The sequence below is a fragment of the Rousettus aegyptiacus genome, unplaced genomic scaffold (assembly GCF_014176215.1).
Source record: "Rousettus aegyptiacus isolate mRouAeg1 unplaced genomic scaffold, mRouAeg1.p scaffold_m13_p_2, whole genome shotgun sequence".
NCBI classification, from domain to species: domain Eukaryota; kingdom Metazoa; phylum Chordata; class Mammalia; order Chiroptera; family Pteropodidae; genus Rousettus; species Rousettus aegyptiacus.
This window is the reverse complement of record NW_023416295.1, coordinates 33,000,178-33,006,038: the sequence shown is the minus strand read 5'-3', so window position 1 is coordinate 33,006,038 and position 5,861 is coordinate 33,000,178. Positions and strand designations below refer to the sequence as shown.

Genomic DNA, 5,861 nt, shown 5'->3' with positions numbered 1-5,861 from the left:
TCTATTTAGGCTATTGCTTGGAGGAGAATATTGACACATGTAGCAAACAGATGTCACTGCCATGCTCCTATATAAGATTGTCTGACTACAGTAGAAAACTGGAACCACTGAAACTAACATACTTATAGTAAGCCTTGGAAGGAACAAAAATATTACAGAAGCCATAATTCTATCACATCAAACTACTGTTTTAAAATAAAGAGATCTCCTTATTTTGAATAAAGGGATTGTTCAATAATGATAAAGAGAGTCAACAATATGCTTGGACTTCTCACCATCCTTGTAGTTCAGACCGGTCAATTTGTGCATTGCCAACATTTTAAAAACCCATATCCTTTTTCATTTTTCGCTTTTCTTCCATAACTTTATTTCATTTGGCTAAGTATATGACATGATCTGCTTCATGTTTGCCAGTGATTGTGTCTATTTATATGTATTTTAGATCCAGATGTTGGACATGAACTCTGCAGTCCTCTCTTGGGCTTGTACTGATATTACTCTAGTGAATAATTTATCAAATAGAATCTTAGTGAAAAAACTATTCTAGATTTCCTCAGAGCTTTTAAAGTTATCCTTTCAGGAAATGTATAAATTATTTCTATATATTTTAAGTATATTTCAAGATAGAATATAAATTACCTCCACATTAGTAATTTGTGAGTTGCTTGAGAACCTAAAGCAGATTATTCTCATCTTGCCGAGCATGCATTTGAATGAATTAATTAGAGTTACTTCTGTGTTAATTGGAACAGTTGCTGTAACTAAGTCACCACTAGGGCAAAAGCCAGATATAACTGACCATTAAATAACACGGGGGTAGGGGTGCCAACCCTTGCACATTTGAAAACCGACATATAATTTTTGATTCCCTAAAAATGTAACTACTTAATAACCTTCCGTTGACTGGAAGCCTGAGTGATAAAATAGCCAATGAACACATATACCATGTTATATGTATTATATATTGTACTCTGACAATAAAGTAAGCTAGAGGGAAAAAAAGTTATTAAAATTATAAGAGAAAATACATTAACAATATTTGTTGAAAAAGTCCCTGTATAAATGACCCATGCAGTTCAAATCCATTTTGTTCAAGAGTCAACTGCAGTGGTTTTGTGTTTTTAAAAAAATTACAGATCTTTTGCTCTCTGGATTTGTGTCCATTCCAATTTTAGTGTTTGTATATGTCGTTCAACATATTCTGAGTAAAATCATTATTTAGGCATCCAGTATAATCTTTTTATTTCCAAGAATATACTATTATTTGTCCTAAAACACTTATTCAATAAGGGACTTTTTCAACTAATATTGTTAATGTATTTTCTCTTCCTTACAATTTTAATAACATATTCTTATCTCCAGCTTACTTTATTGTAAGAGTACAGTATATAATACATATAACATGATATCATGTGAGAATTAGGATATTAGAGCAACGATAAAGATTAAAATTTATGGGAAACTGGAAATTATCAAATTAATACAATATTGCCACATTCTTTTAACCTTCACTTTTCATGATTGGGATTTAAGATATTTCCTACTTTAAGTTCATAGATGAAGAGCAATACACATTTTGCTGAGAACATCTGTATCATAATGCTCTCAGAGGAAGTTTTTTTGTCTGAAAAAATTACTTAGCTTAAGGAAAACTGCTATGAAAATAAATAAAAGTGATAATATTAAAGTTTAATTTTCTCATCTGTAAAATTGGAATAATATTTATCACTTCCAAAATTTAAATGAAAAGACTCTTTTACTAAGGAACACTGCCTTCTTTTCACTTTCTATTTCTGTTGAATGCTAATATATATATTATATATTAATATAATATATTAACAATTTTTACATATTATACTTATGAACTTAATCTGTTTCACTATATACTCAGTAAATGTCAGACATATAGCAGTCTAATTTCTCATTGTTCGCAAGAGAATATAATGTCTCAGAATAGAAGGGGAAATGGATCCTTGTCTTAACTTTCTCCCGTAGAATCTGTGTCACATAAGATGGAAAACTGTTTCTCGTTCTAAACAGCACCCTAAGGGTTCTGCATCTTTTGTGACATAATGGAAGATAATTCGGAGTGCCCTTTGGGGGAGCCCTCTGCACCTGGAAACATGTCAGTGTGCCTGAAAGTTCCTGCTGGGTTACCTGTGGGAAATGACAGCATATCAGTTCCACTTCTCCATTTTCCTAAGAGATAGAAGACGCAAAAATTGGTCTCCTGTCAGTCATCACAGAGACCATTCCTAATCCTTTCAGAAAGCTTAGTTATCTCTTTTTCTCCTAATTAATCTTTCTGTCCTCACTCATTGTAATCTAATCAGGAAAATTAAGTAGATGTGTAGGATTTCAATTATAATTGTATTAAAAAGTTTTGATGGTAACTTGTGTAAAATAAAATTTTAATTATTATATTTTTCATACGTGTAAGCATTAAGGTGTTCCTTCTACTTATTTATTTTATGTGTTGGGGTTTTGTTGTTGTTGTCTGTTTGCCTGAAAAATAAACTATTTAGGTTTGGTTTGTATTGGTATCATTTGGAAATATGAATTTTCTTGTTCTAGGGAATTGAAAGATACAAAGAGTATAATTTTTAATGGAGTTTAAACATACAGATTTCATTCTGATTAATCTTTATGCAGAAAAAACTTGCTTACAATAAACCTTATCATAAAGCCATAGATCACCATCAAACACTAAAATAAAGGCAGCCTAGCAATCAAGAGTCATTCAAGCCAGTTTTAAAATATTGGTTTTAAAACAGTTTACCATTTTTATAACTTCAAATTGATGGCTTTAGGAGCTTTATATAATTGATATATCTTATGAAATACTTTCAAAAGCCATAGAAGTACAATTATCTGTGTGACTGTTAAAATTGATATAAAATTTTGGTGAATATAGAATTTTATCAGTTTTATAATTCTTGTAAGTAAATTTCTTTTTAAGTAAATATACACAGAAAATACCATAATAATTAAACATCAGATTTACAAATAATACTAGCATTTGAAAGATGATGGTAGAATAGTAGATTCTATTTTGTTTCTACGAATAATAGTTTGAATATTTATTTCCTTTTTTGAAAGTAGCATAGTAAGTCTTGTGAATCCACTAAAATTTGCTTTGGTGTTTTTTTTTTTTTCCCCACAGAAAATAAAAGTATACTGATTTAATTCCTTTTCAATCACTCAGTAATTTTTTTGCAAGGAGGCAGGATAATGAGAGAAAACAATGTTGCAATCTGACACAGCTCCTCAACTATTAATCAAAATTCAGAACTAATGTTACTTGACAATTTACTAGTTGAGACTAAAAATGCTTGTACCATATTCATATTTCCATAATACCGCACCAAATCCAGATCACTAGAGCCAGATAAATTGGGCCTTTATCCATGAAATGCTAAATAATTTAATCGACTACACTTAAAAAAACTGATTAACAGAAGAGGATGAGAAGATACAATACAATATAAAACAAACATCTGTAATCAAACTTTAAAAGTTCCAACTAACAATATGTCTTCCAAATTTCCAAAACTACCTGGTGCCAAAGGCTTCGGTGAGTCTTTGTCTACAACGAATTCAGTTTCCCCAAAGGGGAAAATTGCCATTAATCTTTAATTTACTTTCTTGTATATATTTTTAATAGAACATTTCAAACTTTCCTTTATGGAGAAAATTTCCATATTAATTTATATTCTCAATGCCTTAGGACTGGAAGAAGTGTAAACTAAGGATCCAAATGTTAGTTATGAAAGTGGTTTATGTAATCCAGATTTAGTCTACTGAACCTTAAATTAAAGTTGCTGGCTTACATTATATGTGGTATTAAACAAACACATTTTTCACCTCTTTAATTTTAAGCTAGTATTACATAATTCTAGAATTATTACCACTTATATATAAGTATTGTATTCGCATAAAGCACAAGAAACTTTAAATGAGCCATATGAAATTGTGTTTGACGAAGGAAAAAGATTGAATATTTGAAATTCTTATATATGGTACAACTGAATACAAAAATAAATTCTTTTAAGTATATATGGCCTTCTAGTTTACAAAAAATTTTTTACTGAGGCATTTTCTCATTTTTTTTTCAAGTTCTTAGTTTGTTAATGCTCTCATGAAAAATCTGCTCGGTCACCACAGATAAAGTCACTGACAAATCTTTACTCCTTCTGTTGTCCAATCTCCATCCCACTTTTTGCCAGCACCAACATTGGCCTTTGCAGTCCACCTAATTTTCTTCATTTTGTCTTTGTGTTCCTTTCACTGTTTTCTTGATGTCTTTTTCTTCTTATATGGCTATGACTTGCAAGTCTATGTTTCGGTTTATTTTTCTTTGCATAATCCAAGGAATTGTAAATCATGCCAAAGCCGGTTGTTTAGCCATCACCAAAATGGGTTCGAAATCCAAATTTAAAGATGACATCTTGTAGGCTTTTGTACATTTTGACTGGGTTTTCCCAAATTTCTATGTTAGGTACTGTTTACTTTCCAGGATGAAGTACATCATGGACCATTTATTTCCGTTGAAGCATTTTATTGGTCATGAACTTCCTGGTCCAGATAGCTACAATGTCATTCATGATGGTGGCTGACCCTCAAGCAGTCAGGGAGGAAAAGCAAGGCATTTTTTATCATTTATTAAAGACAATATTTATATGTAAAATTTTTGAACCAGTGCAAAATTCTCTCCATACATCAAGGATTTAATTTATACAATAAAAGCCTATTTGTTGGAAACAATTATTAGCTCCTTTTTACAGATGAGAAGCATGACACTTAGATCTTACATATTGGGTCCAAGATCATATAGCAAAGAGATGTGAACAAGAATCTAAACCCATTCAGTTGTACCACAAGATGAATTCTCAAACACCACAATAAAGACAAGGTAGATGGTAGTGTAGTCAGTTTTTCTATATGTTTGTTTTCAAAATTAGACTTTGTTTCAATGCAATGAATATATTAGGGAATAATTTGGATATAATAGAAATTTAAATTTGTTTATATATGATTTCACCTGAGAAACAGTAGGTAAATGCAGAACACTGCACAAAGCTAAACCAAGCCACAAAGGAATAATACATAAACTGCACATATGAAGTATAGTGCACTGATTTTTAGGAACACATGTGTTCTGTCATAAAGGAAATGACGGAATTCCATTTCATAATCACAGGAATGAAAAGGTACTTCCTCAGTTTCACTTGCCTGTTAAGCATGGAGCAAGATTTTAAAATTTATTTTACCTGAAGAAATATTTCTAACACTTTTGGTTGATATATATATCTGAGGAGTAATATAACTAAATTGGCATATACAAATTAGAATTGCAATTTTTATTACATTTATAACATCTTCTAATACCTTCTTACATTACCCACAAGTTAGAATTTTTATAATGTTTAATTCTAGAAGAACAACGTATTTTTACCTAAAGAATATGGACTGTTATATAATTTAAAATTATTTTACTAGATTTTTGAGAGTGACTTAAAATTCTAATTTGAATTGTCAACATGTTTTCTTTGTTTTAGTATACATGATCATTGGTTTTAGAAATCAGGTATGATACAATTGTTTGGTATCTTGAAAAGTTGGCATATATAGTAAAGAATCCACTTCCATCTTTGGATGTTTAACTTGATGGCTTTTAATCCTCTGCCTTTGCCTCCAATTCTCTAGCTCCACTTCTGGGCAAGCCAATGAGAAAGACCAGGAATTTTTCCTTCTTTGATGATAGTGGGAAGTTCAAACTAAAAAGGCGCTAGTTCACACGTGGAAACCCTCATCCCAGGACAAATGCTTAACCACAAAAAAAGCCAAAGCTTATCTTCTCC

At 30.9% G+C, this 5,861-nt stretch overlaps 1 pseudogene; it reads right to left on the bottom strand.

Annotated features, from left to right (window-relative positions):
* Positions 1–4,170: 4,170 nt before the first annotated feature.
* Positions 4,171–4,604, bottom strand: LOC107501422 (annotated as a pseudogene).
* Between the last annotated feature and the right edge of the window lie 1,257 nt (positions 4,605–5,861).